Consider the following 18294-nt stretch of genomic DNA (forward strand, 5'->3'; position numbering starts at 1 on the left):
GTATATATCCTCATCATCAGATAACTGATCTGTAATGTAGTGACCCACATATTTCATTTTATTACAGACACTCATAACTTGTCCTGACAGATAAAAGTCTGGAAAACAAAGATCTTTTTCCACTTTTGTCCTACATATCAAGACAGCACTCTTTTTGGCATTATACAACACATATGTATTGTGTTTATATATCTTTTTTTGTGCGTGTTATAGGTTTACAAAGTGAAAAAGCCCAAAGTCCACCCCAAAGGGAGTTTCCATCTTCTAGAGAAAACACTGTTCACAAACTGCTCCAAACAGCTCTATAGTAGTCCAGCCTTTACTTCAGTGACAAACGTGCGTCACTTTGTAACACACGTTATAATGCTCGCCTAGCTGCTAGCGTGGCGCGCCCTCATACTGCTTCTGACTGGCTAGTAGTCCTTACCTAGGTACTGTCAGGGCACGCCCTCATACTCTGCTTCTGACTGGCTAGTAGTCCTTACCTAGGTACTGTCAGGGCACGCCCTCATACTCTGCTTCTGACTGGCTAGTAGTCCTTACCTAGGTACTGTCAGGGCACTCCTTCATACTCTGCTTCTGACTGGCTAGTAGTCCTTACCTAGGTACTGTCAGGGCACTCCTTCATACTCTGCTTCTGACTGGCTAGTAGTCCTTACCTAGGTACTGTCAGGGCACTCCTTCATACTCTGCTTCTGACTGGCTAGTAGTCCTTACCTAGGTACTGCGCAAGTGCGACTCCCAACAAAGATGGAACAGAAGTGAGATGTCTCACTCTGTAGCTAAAACAGAGAGCTCAACACACAGGGTGAAAAGAGGAGCAGCAGCAATGTGCAGTACAACAAAATATAGTGTTTTTAGAAAATTAAACCATGTAAACCTATTCTGGTACAACCTCTAAATACAATTATGAACCTGAAAATGAGCATAATATGAGCACTTTAAAATGTTCTGTTTGGCAATAATCATGCCATATTGAACAGTCTTACGATGCAGGTGGCTAGTCTACGTATGATTCTTATACAGTCTTTGATGTTGCCCACATGTGGGAAATGGAACTGCAGCAGTCATCGAGACAGCAAGAGTTCTGGGCGCCTGAATAGCTCAGTTGGTAGAGCAGGCGCCCATATATAGAGGTTTACTCCTCGACGCAGTGGGCCCGGGTTCGACTCTGACCTGTGGCCCTTTGCTGCATGCCATCCCCCCCCCTCTCTCTCCCCTTTCATGTCTTCAGGCCTAAAAATGCCCAAAAAAGAAGAATAAAAAAAAAAAAAGAAAAGAGTTCTGCTGCAGCCCCATCTGCAGGCCATGCTAGAGGCGGCTAGATATGCTTCTATAATTATCTCTTTATCTGATATTATGAAACGTTACTGTTGTAAGTTTATTTAATTGTGTTAATGTTGTGATTGCATATATATTTTAAGCCTGATTACCCCTTCCCCTCTAGATGCATGTGCACAGTCTTGCATTATCATATTCTTTTCATACCATGTGAACTTCTAGACTAATGCCTCAGGCGAATGTAAATATGGATTTGTGAAATTCATGGTCCAATTAATTGAATTATACTGTGCCATGTGAAGATGTGAGGCATACAGTGCACAATAATATGCATGCATTATAATGTGACAATGTGTAACAGTTTAATTCTAAATATGAACTGTTCAGTGCTCGTATTATTCTTGGAAAAGGAAAATATATAATTTATAAGAAAATATAAAGGATTTGGAGCTGGTCACAGAATAATGTAGTTGAAAAAGATGTATTATTATCCCTCTCCAGCAGGGGGCAGCAAATGGCTGTCATTGACCTTAATCTGAAGCGACATTCAACCTCTATAAATAGGAACGCCAGGAGAGATTATTGGTCTTTTTCTCGTGTCCAGAGGTTTTCTCTTCTCTGCTCATTCACTCATTTATGCACATCCAGATTTACACTACCGGTCAAAAGTTTGGGGTCACTTAGAAATTTCCATTCCGCTCCATTACAGACAGAATACCAGCTGAGATCAGTTGCATTGTTTTTGTAACCAGGGCAGCCGTTTTCAGATTACATTATGTGCTTACATAATTGCAAAAGGGTTCTCCACTGTTGTAGAAAGAAGTGGCTGATCTTTAATGCAATATCTACATTTCCCATTATCAGCAACCATTCATGCCTGGAAGGTGCTGACCCTTGCATTACAAAACAGGTCAATTGCATTAGAGCACCTGGGTTTGTTGAGCAGTTTCCTCATACATACTTCTGCATGCTTGCCTTTTTAAACTTAGTCCATAAGGGAGCAGTATGCAATATTCTTTAAACAGGCTATTTTTAACGTCATCCATGCTGATGTGGAATTTTCTTACCAGCATGTTAGCTTGGGCATATAATAATACTGCCTGTATATATCCTCATCATCAGATAACTGATCTGTAATGTAGTGACCCACATATTTCATTTTATTACAGACACTCATAACTTGTCCTGACAGATAAAAGTCTGGAAAACAAAGATCTTTTTCCACTTTTGTCCTACATATCAAGACAGCACTCTTTTTGGCATTATACAACACATATGTATTGTGTTTATATATCTTTTTTTGTGCGTGTTATAGGTTTACAAAGTGAAAAAGCCCAAAGTCCACCCCAAAGGGAGTTTCCATCTTCTAGAGAAAACACTGTTCACTGTTACATTATGTGCTTACATAATTGCAAAAGGGTTCTCCACTGTTGTAGAAAGAAGTGGCTGATCTTTAATGCAATATCTACATTTCCCATTATCAGCAACCATTCATCCAATGTTCCAAAGGCACATTCTGTTTACTAATCTGATATCATTTTAAAAGGCTAACTGAGAACACATTGGAGAGCCCTTTTGCAATTATGTAAGCACATAATGTAATCTGAAACCTGCTGCCCTGGTTAAAAAAAACAATGCAACTGATCTCAGCTGGTATTCTGTCTGTAATGGAGCGGAATGGACATTTCTAAGTGACCCCAACCTTTTGACCGGTAGTGTACATTCTCCAGGAAATCACTGAAATAGTCCTAAATGTAAAAACACATGACCCATATAAACCAGGATTCATTCGAAAATATGACTTTGTAAAAATTAAAATATGTTTTAGCACAGATAGGAAGTGTTCTGTTCACAAAAAAAACCCATGGTGCCAACAGTATGTCTGTAGAAGAATGATGCAAATGCATTTATATCTGCAAGCAGTGCACCTGTGTAATGAGTTGCAAAATATTCATAAAAACAAATGCTACTCATTACACTGCTACTCTCTAAATCTAATTTATATATATACTCTATTGTAACACTCACAGGGGCCATGTTGTCTGCATAACGAGTATTTTTACTCTTGATATTTTTCGTTTAAGTTTATTCATTCATTCATTATTAGTACTTTTATGTAAAAAAGGAGTTAAATACTTCCTTCAACATGAACCATGTGTTCTGCATACAAGGTACTTTAAGTATATTTTGCTGATAATACTCCAGTGCTTTTACATGTAGTGGAGTATTTTTACATTGTTGTATTGGTATTTTTTCTGTATACTGTACATTCAATCAAAGTCAGAGAAAATCTAACAATCCTATCACCATCTGCTGTAGAAATTCCTAGGAAAAATCCAACAGAAATCCCAACGAACCCTTATTCTGATTACATATATTTTATTTTATTTCATTGTGACTGATATATGCCATTTAAGTCAAATAAATGTGGAATTATGAAACAAAAGTTGCCTGAAATAAAGAAAAGTAGTTCTTTGTAAAACGTCCTTATGAAAACAAATACAAACCTATTTTTATTGAACTGTTGACTAATTTCTATATTTATATTTACATTTATTTCTATATTTATTGCCTCATTTACTTATTTCAGGATTTATTTCATAGGGATATTTATTTATCTATGTATGCATTTATTTATATAAAATTGACCTAAACGTAAGTCCAAAGGACTCATATTGTAACTCCATGAGAAGTTTGTGCTGATGCCGGGCCGGCAGCATGTCCGCTTTCCTCTGCGGAATGAATAACAATGTCACACATGGCCGCCACGCAACCAACAACATCATTCAATATGGATGACAACCCTCGCCAGAAAGACCGCGCCCTCATCGAGCCCTAAACAACCGAGAGAAAGCGTGGTGATGCCGTCTACTCAGATGGAGCATTTGAAAAATGCATGCCCCATGTAGTGAGGCTCCCAACAGTGTGTGCTCTCTTTTTCCTGTGCATCCAGAATGAGATGAAGCACAACAAACCATACAGTTAGCCTACCCTGCTGTGACATTGATGCATTTTGACCTGATCATGATGTGCCGGATCATGAGTGTCATGAGTTGCATGTAGGAGGGAAGAAGGAAGTGTTACTGTATGGAAGTGGTTAACTATAAATAGAACCAAACAAGAGTTGGTGATCAATTAATTATGAGCTCTGGATACCCCCACAGGGTTTTCTTTTTCCGCCAAGGGCAGCGGGACTGACAACAAAGCTGCTGTGCTGTCACTGAAATGCACTGCGGGGCTCTCAGAGGGAACTCGTAGGTCAGTCTACTGTTTAATGGCTGTTGTGCCAAACACAGGAAAAACATGTGTGCTATATAAAGTCTTGTATAATATAGAAATAGATGTGGTATGAAGCAGAACAGGCAGTACAGTGCAGTGTTGATTATATGTTTGTCCATGTCAGCAAGGTATGGATGTGTAAATATACATGTCAATCTTGTCTCTGCACTACTTCTAAACTTAAACTGGAGTACTAAAATTAGCATTTCAATTCGTTTTTTCTTTTCTTCTGCTGCTAAAGAAAGAAAGAAAAGAAACGCGGAACATTCCCTACTTTCCCAATTCACAAAAAAAAAAAACATATCATGCCTTTATTCTAATTAGGAAAGTAAATGGAGTTTAGAAAGGATGTATGTTTGATTTCAAAAGTGGATGACACAAGAACAAACAATTGAACATGTATGAAGCTGTGATAACAGTATTGGATGCAGAGCTTTGAGAGGAGTCTCACAGAACTGTATTTGACTGGAGACTAAAAACCACTTTACTTTGCTTTTACAGATGAGACGGTCCACGGTGACACCTTCAAATGATGAATGGCTTTTAGGAATTAGCTGTCTGCCCGGCGGCGGGGCTATAAGCCAACTCATAACGCCTTAACCAGATCTATCATGGGAACTATGAATATTCATAAACTGCTCTTGTTTTACATTATTAACATGCTCATTCCACCCAATAATAAGATTTATGATTGCTCTGTGACATCCAGAGTTTGAAACCGGCGGCGTGACATTCTCCGGTCGCCATGGTAGTGTTGAATATGCAGTCATAAATAAAACACATCACGGCTTAAGAGACAGGCCTAATTAGCTCTCACTTCGCAGCAATTTAGGGCTGCACTGCTGGGTATTAAGCCATGACTAAATCCGAACATTCTTAATGAATTACCTAGGGCTTACTGAGCATTTTGTGCTGGCTTTGTGTTGTTTTCGTTGTATTTTCCCTCTTTAAAGGACAGGTAGCTCTATTGTTTTCTAACAGTGCTTGTCTGGTCTGTGGGTGGGTGCGGTGTTAGCTTCTGTGGTGTTTTATTATCTCACTTTGTGTGAGTGCCTGGGGGAAAGAGAAGAGGAGGGGAGGGAGGTGAAGATGCTGAGACAAAGAAAGGGGAGGGATAGGTGTGTGTGTGAATCAGGGCTGTAGTCTTATCCTGGTAAAATATTCGATAAAATAAAATAAAAATGGGGGGGATTATTTAAATGTAGTTTTTCTTAACCCACTGGAGTCAAAATCAAACATTTCTTTGAGGCCTGGGGGTGATACTTCCCATCCATGCACTAGTAGTCCGTACGTATGAGTACCTCCTGAAGGATTAAGTCATTTCATCTACTGGACCACAATTAGGCTACATTACTCTAACTTAACTCTTACTCAAGGATGAGAGCTCACGCTGAAAGCCTTCATTCAGGCACTAAGACATTGTAAGACATATGACACGCAGGTGTTACATATGTCTCCCTGACTGACGGGCATGGATCCACGTGACCTCATAATTTCTTTTTGATCTCTTTAAGTGGTCCGAGTCAGTAACATAACAGCTGACAAATCATCCCAGCACGGTTGGATTTAACCAGTGGGTGGGGGGAAGAAGTACTGTTGTTAGTGGTCACCTGTTTTACTTAGGTGAAAGCAGCAATACCACAGTGTAGAAATTCTATTCAAAGTAAAAGAAAATAATAATCCTTCATTAAAACGTTTACTTACATGAAAAAGGACAAACGTATTAGCATCAAATTATATTCAAAGTATCAAAAGTAAACATTTTGTACAATAGCCCATTTTAGAAATACAATTTACAATAAAAGAAAAATAGAAATATGACATCCATCAATCCAGCCATCCATCGTCGTCCGCTTATCCGGGTTCGGGTCGCGGGGGCAGCAGCTCCAGCAGGGGACCCAAAACTTCCCTTTCCCGAGTCACATTAACCAGCGCTGACTGGGGGATACCGAGACGTTCCCAGGCGCCTCATTTATAAAACGGTGCGGCGAATTTGCGTCAGAAGTGGCGTACGGACGAAAGTGTGGCAGTCTTTTTTTTTTTCTTTCCGAGTGGCGCGCGTGCACGCTCGCGGTGTGAAGCGCGTATCCGCGCTATTCTCCGACATGTAACAATCAACGCTCATAGACGGCCTTTTGTACAAGCATACTAATCTGCTGCTACACAAGGGACATACGGCACTAGCAGCAATCAGTCTCTGGCTGTATTGTAGATCGAACGCACCCATTCAAGGCGGTCTATTTAAACTGCCTATGCCCCGCCCACTCATTAGCTCAACGTGCAGGTGTGTGGCGCGGCTGCTGCCACCTGCTGAGGTCACTGTGACCTCTGCTGTTTATGTAGCATCTCGTGATTAAACTCGCCTCCTAAAGTCTTATATGTTGCTTCAGGACACGTTGGAGAAAATAATAAATCCCCTACTAGTCTTCTGCCCTGCCCAGACGAGTTTAACCGTGTTTAATCCAGCTACTAGCTAGCGGTAGGCTAACGTTAGCTGCTGTTGAGTATAGTGTTAACTAGCTAGCGGTAGGCTAACGTTAGCTGCTGTTGAGTATAGTGTTAACTAGCGTCACATGCAGCGGGGTTTGTGTTTCCTGTAACGTCTGTTTCAGAGCATCAGAGAGAAGCGCAGACATATCAGTGGCACCAGATTTTCGTCTGTATGCAAACCTCAATATGGAATGGATTAATCTGCGTTAATTTTTTTAACGCATTATTTTTTCTCAGATTAATTAATCGAAATTAACGCGTTATTTTGACAGCCCTATATATATATATATATATATATATATGGGTCAACAGTAACCTGTATGAAATATAGTTAAACAATCTTTAAAGATACAACAAAATTCTCATGAAGTCATGACAATTGTCTTTTTTTTTTTTTAAATGAATTTGTGTACTATTTTAGTTTTCTGTTTTAGGGTGAATTAGAAAATTGTGCCTTTTTTAAAAAAAAAAATATATTCTTTATCAAAGAATATATCAAATATCAATATTTTCTTTTGCCCAATTTTCCAAACTGTAGACCTTTAAAGCTGAGAAACTCTCCACAAGTTTTTGCATTTATTTGAATGACTAACATCCAATAAACAGTAATGTATTAGAATATACAGATAGCAAACATGAACACTACATATTTTCCAAAGCACCTAAAGTAATTGTGTTCTGCAAAAAGACTTCAAAGGGAATAATAAAGTTTATAAAGTGAGGTTGGTACTCTGCCAAACCGCCAGACCTTAGCAGCCTCTCATGTATCACATCTGGATCTAATAACGTCATGCTTCATAACCATATTTTAATGAAATACTATATATGGCCTACAGTATGAGATATCACTGCATGCTGCAGCAAATATAGAACAATGCTAACAATACCTTATGTGGACTAAGTCCTCCTAACGGTAGCTAGATTTCAGGCTTTTTTCTGGCTGATGTGATGACCTGGGTGGAAACTGACTTGGAGTACCTCATACAACCCCATATCCAAACCGTCCCTGTTAACCTTTGTGATGTCCTTGGGTCAAATTTGACCTGTTTTCAAAGGTTGTCATATCAGTGGTATGGGTTTCTTACAAGCAAATTGCCCAGACATAACTTGGGTGCATGGATGTACGTCGTATGGAACCCATACCACATTCTTTGCAGGTAAAATGAATGATTACTTCCATTTCATTTTTGCTTGTTGTATTTATTTTTTTTTAATGGTTTTAATACAGTATCCTGACCAAACTTTGACATAAATCAGTCTGTGATCATCTCAACATCCTCTGATGGCGTCCTTAGTCAAAATAATTCATAATTTCAGCTTTTTTTCAAACTAAAAAATTAGGTATAATGTCAATTAAATTAAGTTTATTGACCATGAATTAAAAAAAAAAGTGTGACAAAAATGTTTAAAAAAGCACCAAAAGCAAAAAAAATAAAATAAAAAAAAATAAAAAGTTGACCCGGAAGGACAACTTGTTCATGGACGACGGGAAGACAACACAAGGGTTAACTTTTACACCAGAGTTTTATCATTTCACATTATTTCATTTGAGGAAATAACGTTTTTTTTGTGGTAAATTATAAAGCGTGATTTATGCTTCTGTGTTAAATCTACGCCGTGGCTACGTACGTAGGTACGTGGAGACACGGACCCTCCGCCATAGCCTGACATGCACTTCTCAAAAAATGTAACTACACGGGGCGACGCAGGTCAGAAAGCACAGGGGAGACACTTTGTTTTTCTCACTGTGACTCTAGAGTCGCTACTCGCTCCAAAGCTAATCACGTCACTCTCTCACTCGCTCTACCACACACTCCCCGCGCACACACACACACATGCCGGCCCTGCTTTTCTCTTAAAGGTCCTATTGGCCCATCTGAGCTTTCATTTTCTCAAAGGCAGAGCAGGATACCCAGGGCTTGGTTTACACCTATCGCCGTTTCTAGCCATTGGGGACCATAGGCAGGCGGGGGGAACTCATATTAATGTTAAAAAACCTCCATAAAGTGAAATTTTCATGCCATGGGACCTTTTTAAAGAGATCGACGCACACACCAACACACAATTATAAACTTCAGGCCACTTACGTAGGCTACGGCGAAAGCTCTGCGTGGAGCCTCCACAGAACCATAAATCACACTTCACACAAACCTTCATATTTTCTAATAATGTGGGACTAGTTTTATGTTGTTTTATTTTTTTAATTATTAATTATTGTTTTTTAGGCGGGAGAGGCATTAATGCCTTTTAATTAGATAGCGACACTAAAGAGATGATTACAAATGAGGGAGAGAGAGATGCAACAAAGGTTCCTGGCCAGACTTGAACACAGTGGTTCCTGGTTGGCGTCCTGATCCCTAAGCCACGGGGGGGGGGGCACTGTGTTATAGTAAGTGCTTAATTAAAAAAGCTCTTACTATATGTGTAATTAGCCGTGTAATGAACTGGGAGAGGGTGATGCTTTCCCATACAAATACAATTTATTAGAAAGTGTTGCTCCTTGTGCCTGTGCCATGTGTGTGTTTTCTCTGCACTAACAAGGCGACGTGTGACAGCAGCAGCAGCAGCAGAGAAGCTGATCTAACGTCACACTCTTGTCAGAAGATGACAAGAACACTTTGTTTGCAGAGAGCTTTTTTTCCCCCAATCTCCCGTCTGCGTTGACATAAACATGGAAGAGGGATATGCATAGAGGAATTGTGTTTTGGTGCAATCACCAGCACCAAAACGATAAGAACTGAGAATAAAAACACATATTCAAATCCTCTCCGAATGTGTTTTAAGAGCAATTTACCGAACAAGCGGAACGTAAACTTGAGAGCTAATCTCAGTTTTATCTCCAGAGTCAGGCTGGTGATTTATTTAACCAGTTTTGTTAATCTGGGTTTTGTTTCATTCAGCGTAACCCTGTTCAGGATAAACCCTGTATAGGTATTGATTCCTTCACCTCTACCGTAGATGATTAACATGCACACAAGTGCTGTGGGCTTGGCTGTTAGCTGCACTACTTTTCCACTAAATTCTATTTTATTTTCTCCTGGTGTAGGGCTGGGTGATATGATGATGATATACAGTATATCGTCAGAACGATATAAAAATGTCTGTTGTATGTATTTTTTGACATTGTTTCTATCACGGTCAAAAAACCAGCAGCTGGACAGCGTTTGTCATTTGGACGGCGCTTTACATTCTGATCCTTTGCATGTTAAGTTCATTTTGCTTTAAAGTTCTTAATACAATGAGAAAATACTCAGTACTATTCTTATTTGTCAAGTATTTAATTCACACAGGAGTATACAAAACTACGCTTTACCATGTGGTTATTTCATATCAACTATTTATTTACAAGGAAACTACTATATCGTTATATAGCTCGATCGTTACTGAGATATGATATGACCTATATCGGTATAGAAGAGGTTGCCCATATCGCCCTATCCTGGAGACAGGTTTAGCATTTTATGAAAAAAATGTAATGATTGAATGAGACAAACATCTTTCCTCTGGTCTTCACATGACGACCGTGTACCACTGTAGCATGTCTGTTCAGGGTTAACATTGTTTTTAAATTTAGCCTTAGCTGCTTGTTATGACCTCCTAAGTCAATGTTTTCCTCACCCCTATACTTTATGGATAATCAGACCCACAAGTGATTATTTTAATAATTCATAGGGGATGGCATGGAAATGATGAGCGATGTAAGTCACCCTGGATGAATCTGGTGCTGCGATGAATAATGTAGACTGCAGTAACCGCCGTTACTCCTTTTCACTCTGACTTTATGTATCGTCACACTGCTCTTTGTCTCCAATTCTTATTTGCTCTCTGTCTCACTACCATCCATTTAAACTTTTCTCTCTGTCTCTTTCCTCCTCCTCTTCTAACGTTTTCTTTGCCCCCCCCTCCCCCCTCTCCCTTTCTCTCTGACCCCTTTCCTTCAACCTCCCTCTTTGTTCCTCTGTAAAAGCATTAAGGAATTATTCACAGTTATTTTTCTCCTGCCTGAGCTTGAGCTGAGTGCTTGGCTGAATTGTGAGGAGCACCAAGGTCAGCCAGATTCTGCTGCTGCGGGTCTCGCCCATTACGTCCTCCATACATCTATGTAGGAAAATTTCAATTGCCTTGAGAAAGCACACTGCAACAAAGGCATCACACTTTGAATTGTGTGTGTTAAACCCATACGGTTGTTTGCTTGTTGTCCTTGTCTTTTTGAGTAGCAGCACGTTGGCCAGTGTTTTTCTCAACTTCAGCTCCCACTCTTTTTGTGGAAGATCTAAACTTAGAATACATTCGACGAGGCCACAGTCCCAGGCATTTGTCAAGTTTCCATCTAAAATGTAGCAAAGTTTTTCCAGAAAAAAAGCAGGCTTTCCACACAAACATACGTGTCATTAGTATGAGGAAAAAAAAAGATTTCAACTGGGTCGAGCTCAGACACAAATTTCTTCCGGTCGGGCCGGGTTTGGTCAGAAAAATTCGGCCCGATGCGGACTCTAATGGAGACCCGCCCAGGTAGATGAATTCCGATTGTTATTTTTTTTATTTTTTTTTACAGTGGACACAGACCAGCAGCCTCCAGCCCCTCCACCTCGTAAAGTCGCGCGCCGCGCGCATGACAGCATCAACGCTGCACTTCAGGCAGAGGCTATCGTTAGTAGTAGCATGCTGCTAGTGGGCTTGCGGTGGGATTAACTGTACTAATAGAAACAACACGGCCACACCGCTGTGAAAGTTCCCCGAACGTCATTTATCATTATATAACATTTGGGCTCCAGGTAATCTGGTATTTGATCTGCTGAACCGTTAACATTTGGCAAAAATCATCATCGCTACACTTTCATTTGTTTTAAATTCAACAAGCAATTTGTTGTATTTTAGCAGAATACTGAAAGCAGCAGAAAAGCAGAACTGAGTACATTTTAATATCTGTTTATTTATTGTAAGTAATATCGTGGTATCCAACGTTAAGGCATATCGCATATTTTCCTCATATCGTGCAGCACTAATAACTACCCTGAAATTGTGTCTGATGCAGAATAGCGTCGCAATAATTTTATGTGTATCATCGTTAAGTCTAATTTGTTTAATATGTAAATAGTTATTCTTTCTAAATTATCGGTTAATGTAATGTAGTCATTGTTTTAAAAAAATTGTTCATAAACCTTCATTTGACTAGTTTATTACTGAACCCAGCCATCACCTGCTGCCCCATCACATCCTGCGCCACCCACCACCACAAGTAAATTCTCAACCTGTGGGAAACACTGCTTTAATAACTCAATTTTAATAAAGTTTCTCTGATTTGATCCCAAGATTAACTAATGTTGCGTTTGTGTACTGGAAAGATAATATTACCCTTCTGCATGATTGATTGGGCTGATCTTATCTTCCACCTTTTCAATATTGCGGAATGATATCATCTGTAGACAGACCGAGCAGGGCTTTTCTCGCTGGTTACTTTTTATATATTACTTCAACTGAGTCGAAAAGTGTCTCCATTATTAAAATCAATAAATTGTAAGAGCCTATCCAAATGCAGATGATCTATAGTTGTGGGCAGCGTGTGTCTGCATGCGAATTGTGGCGCTGCACCAAACATGCCTTAAAGGGGCCATAAGTTTGATTATAAATGCATGTGCATAACCATAACGGCAACACTTAGCCATAACCACAGCACTCGCCCTGTCCCCTATGGGAAGGTGGACAGAGTAGAGTGGGCTGAGGGGGGAAATGTATGTATTTATGACATTGATCTGAAGCCGGATGGGGGTTGGGTGTAAGAGTGGACGACACGGCCTGCCGGCTATTATCCATGGCCCGTCCGAGACACGAGGCATGGCGCAGAGCCGATTAGCTGACAATGAGAAGACGAGTGGCCTGTCCATCTACCTGGTATACATCATGCAGACAGGCCAGGGCCCTGCCGCTTGCATTTGCAGTCCCATTAGGAAATCAGGCCTCAGTCATATTTCTTAGATCGGGGCTGAGCAGATCAATGAAACGAGATGGACTTGCTGCCAGCAGGCCACTTGTCTGAGTGGGGCCAGCACAGCTCTCCTTATCCGTTCGGGAGCGGACATAGGTAGGGAGAGCCTTGCCTCAGCACTTTGCCTGAGGGGCGAGGAGGGTGAGCGCACTGGTGATGAGTCACTTCCACAAGTTGTTATTGATCGGCTGTGGGGCATTATATCTCAGTGCTCGTTAAGTGTGCTGTCTACTCGTCTGCTCTGCTCCTTTGCATGGAAATGATCTTTGAGACGGACTCGGTATTTCTGCTGCTCAGTTGGTTATCATGGTGTCAAAAAGAAACGAAATTAAGGATATAACAAGGGATCAGAGGTTCTACTGTGTATCAATTGGGCAGGTACATCATTTATTCTGTTCTAAATTAGTTTTGCTTCGCTGGAGATGACATTTTCCTCTGGCTGATGTGTGAACGTGAAATAATTTCAGGCAGAGCAGAGAGAGATTTTGTTGCAAGAAATATGTGTGCGTGTGTACAGATTTTTGTGCCGCCTATTAAAATTCCACGTGAACAGCCGCACATTGCACCACTATCACAATCTGCTCAGTCTGCCATTTGCACATTTCCTCAGAGATTAGCTATTTGTTTGAAAAGGCAAATCTCTTGAGGAGAGTGAGAGGGGACATATGCAAAATTGAAAAGCTGTCCTAAGACAAATGCTGTTGGGAAATGAAAAACTGATTTGAATAGGGCTCGGTATCACTTGTATTGAATCCAAGTACTGATACGAAACCTGAGTTTTGGTACTGATATTTCACTTTGAAAAATACAAACATGTTTTTGTATAAAACCCAGAAGAAGCCAAAGTTCTCAAATGTCTAAACGCAGCCGAAAATAATTGACAGATTAATCGACAATGTATAATCAAACAACAAAAATGTATATCATCAAAAATAATCGTTAGTTTCAGCCCTTGTACATAGTATGCGATTTCGGATTTAGCAATAGGGTCATCTATAACATCTTTCCCAATTCATTGTCAGTGGAGCAATTCCAGACTTTATGATCACAAATTTGAGTTTGGGCACTCTAGATTTTAGATTTGGGAGAGAATTGTTAATTTTTACTAATATGCCCTTTAATAACATTAAATGTGTTTTTATGTCATTTTATATAGAATATCTCTGTTTTGCACAGTTGCTCAAACAAAACAACTCTGTGCGTGCGTGCATATATCGGACTTTCTGTGTCTATGAGTTATCAGTGAATGCTTGAATCTGAGGTGTTGGAAGGAAAACATGCATAATACAGACTGTGCACTCCATCAGGCTAAATAAATAGATGATGAAATGTTTATGTCCTGTACTGCATGAGAGAGCATGTCACTGTAGTTCATAAAATATCCATGTGCGTGTGACCTTGACTGTGTGCCCATTAAAATGTTTGTGTAGCTTCTGCTTGTCGACTCTCCACATTACAGGTCATATTAAATGAGATTACTATGATATTGTAGCGTTAGTGTTGCTTTGGCAGAACTGTCAGCGGAGGACAAAAAAAGTAAACCTTGTTCATCCCTAGAATCGTTAATATCGCAGTATGACCCAGTGAATTGAAGGAGATGGAAAATATTTAACTTGAAAGTTAATGTGAAGGTGTGTAGAACAATATTCTTGTATTGCACATAGAGCTGGGCAATATATCAATATTATATCGATATCGTGATATGAAACTAGATATCGTCTTAGATTTTGGATATCGTAATATCGCAATATGGCATAAGTGTTGTCTTTTCCTGGTTTTAAAGGCTGCATTACAGTAAAGGGATGTCATTTTCTGAACACACCAGACTGTTGTAACTGTTCTATTATTTTCCTTTACCCACTTAGTCGTTATGGCCACATTACTGATGATTATTTATCGAAAATCTCATTGTGTAAATGTTTTGTGAAAGCACCAATAGTCAACACTACAATATCATTGCGGTATCGATATCGAGGTATTTGGTCAAAAATATCGTGATATATGATTTTCTCCCTATCGCCCAGCCATAATTGTACAGTATGTTTCACAACAAGGGCTGCAATAAGTTGTTTATAACTTTTATTTTCGTGCATTGGTCTGCAGTATATTTAATGCACTGAAGTTTTTTTTCAACTGTATGACTGAATATCCCAGTCAGTGCATAATGTGGTCACAATACTTTAATAAATTAGATGTTAAATGTTCATGTTAAGTAAAATACAATCAGCCGCTGTATCAGGTTTAGAAAAAACCTGTATTAGTTACAGGGCTGTAGCTAACAAGTATTTTTATTATCAATTAATCTGCCTATTAAACCATTTATTTGGTCTATAAAGTGTCAGAAAATAGTTTAAAAAAAATGGCCATGACATGTTCCCAGAATTGAAGCTAATATATTCAAATGTCTTCTTTTGTCAGACTAACGTTCCAAGATATTACGTTTACAAAAATATAAAACAGAAAAGCAGCAAATCCTCACATTGGAGAAGCTGGAGAAAGAGAATGGTTGAAGTTACTTGACTGCCTGTGCTGATAATCTATTATGAAATTAGTTTCTGTCCATCGACTAACTGTTTTATCGACTAATTTCAGCTATTGTTGTGCATCATGATTTCAGAAAATTGAGTTCTCAAGTAGGGATAGACCGATTATCGGCCTGTTTTTTGGCAGTTTGCAGATTATCTGTTTCGATCTATTATGTGCCTAATAACTGATAAAGTTAATTAAATAAAAAGTGGTCTACTTTGGCTCCGCTACAGCTCTGTGTCTGTACCTTTGCTTCAGTTTCACTCACCACTGAGTCTGACTTAATGTACCGCCCACAACACTCTGACTATCTTTTACTGGGTATTATGTTGAACGTTTCTAATTTATTAAATAATTGCTTAAAGCATTTAAACAAAGTTTTGTGTTGGAGTTTGTAACATTCCAAAATCTTAATTTTGACTAAAAGATTTTAATTTTCAATGTACAGTAGGGAGAACAAGTATTTGATACACTGCCGATTTTGCAGGTTTTCCTACTTACAAAGCATGTAGAAGTCTGTAATTTTTATCATAGGTACAATTCAACTGTGAGAGACGGAATCTAAAACAAAAATCCAGAAAATCACATTGTATGATTTTTAAATAATTAATTTGCATTTTATTGCATGACATAAGTATTTGATCACCTACCTCCCAGTAAGAATTCCGGCTCTCACAGACCTGTTAGTTTTTCTTTAAGAAGCCCTCCTGTTCTCCACTCATTACCTGTATTAACTGCACCTGTTTGAACTCGTTACCTGTATAAAAGACACCTGTCCACACACTCAATCAAACAGACTCCAACCTCTCCACAATGGCCAAGACCAGAGAGCTATGTAAGGACATCAGGGATAAAATTGTAGACCTGCACAAGGCTGGGATGGGCTACAGGACAATAGGCAAGCAGCTTGGTGAGAAGGCAACAACTGTTGGCGCAATTATTAGAAAGTGGAAGAAGTTCAAGATGACGGTCAATCTCCCTCAGTCTGGGGCTCCATGCAAGATCTCACCTCGTGGGGCATTAATGGTCATGAGGATGGTGAGGGATCAGCCCAGAACTACACGGCAGGACCTGGTCAATGACCAGAGAGCTGGGACCACAGTCTCAAAGAAAACCATTATTAACACACTACGCCGTCATGGATTAAAATCCTGCAGCGCACGCAAGGTCCCCCTGCTCAAGCCAGCGCATGTCCAGGCCCGTCTGAAGTTTGCTAATGACCGTCTGGATGATGCAGAGGAGGAATGGGAGAAGGTCATGTGGTCTGATGAGACAAAAATAGAGCTTTTTGGTCTAAACTCCACTCGCCGTGTTTGGAGGAAGAAGAAGGATGAGTACAACCCCAAGAACACCATCCCAACCGTGAAGCATGGAGGTGGAAACCTCATTCTTTGGGGATGCTTTTCTGCAAAGGGGACAGGACGACTGCACCATATTGAGGGGAGGATGGCTGGGGTCATGTATCGCGAGATCTTGGCCAACAACCTCCTTCCGTCATTAAGAGCATTGAAGATGGGTCGTGGCTGGGTCTTTCAGCATGCCAATGACCCGAAACAAAGGAGTGGCTCCGTAAGAAGCATCTCAAGGTCCTGGAGTGGTCTAGGTCTCCAGACCTGACCCCAATAGAAAATCTTTGGAGGGAGCTGAAAGTCGGTATAGCCCTGCGACAGCCCCGAAACCTGAAGGATCTGGAGAAGGTCTGTATAGAGGAGTGAGCCAAAATCCCTGCTGCAGTGTCTGCAAACCTGGTCAAGAACTACAGGAAACGTATGATCTCTGTAATTGCAAACAAAGGTTTCTGTACCAAATATTAAGTTCTGCTTTTCTGATGTATCAAATACTTATGTCATGCAATAAAATGCAAATTAATTACTTAAAGTCATACAATGTGATTTTCTGGATTTTTGTTTTAGATTCTGTCACTCACAGTTGAAGAGTACCTATGATAAAAATTACAGACTTCTACATGCTTTGTAAGTGGGAAAACCTGCAAAATCGGCAGTGTATCAAATACTTGTTCTCCCCACTGTATATGCATATTTTTTCCAAATATCTGTTATCGGTTTTATTAACTACTAATATTGGTATTGGTATCAGCTTTGAAAACCAGTATCGGCCGATCCTTATTCCCAAGCATGGGAATAGTCCAAACAGAGATCCCGTAATGCTGTATTTAGTCAGAGAGGCACACCACATATCATTAGCTGCTATGCATATACAGTAGAGCTGTTAGTATTCCTCTATAATACCATTCGAATTTCTTTTCTTTTTAATATTCAAATATTAAATGCTCAAATGCAGCCTGTTATAAATATGTACTACACTACTCAGGCTTATGCATTGTCAATGCCACTACAAGCATGTGGTTGTTGTTACACGTTCTGTCCACTAGAGGGACTTCCAACATCAGCCTGGCCTTGAAAGGGATCTACGTCATGGCGCATTGCATTTCTGGCACGCCACTCTCTGTTTACATTATTTTCCACCACGCACACAGCGACAAACAGAAATCAGCCTAGAACTCTGTAATGAAACATTAACAAGTGTATTGAAGCGGCTCTGTTGTAAAGGCTAACGTTGCTCGGTCAGCACAATGACATCATGTTAGCACAGCCGAAACGATTTGTCATAAACTAAGTAACAATAGTGTTAGCCACGATGCTAACAGCATTGAATACTAAGCCAAACAGTGCTGCCACTATTATTTTAGTGATTTATAAGCAACCTGTTGC

The sequence above is a fragment of the Sander vitreus genome, chromosome 21 (genome assembly GCF_031162955.1).
Source record: "Sander vitreus isolate 19-12246 chromosome 21, sanVit1, whole genome shotgun sequence".
Classification (NCBI taxonomy): Eukaryota; Metazoa; Chordata; class Actinopteri; order Perciformes; family Percidae; genus Sander; species Sander vitreus.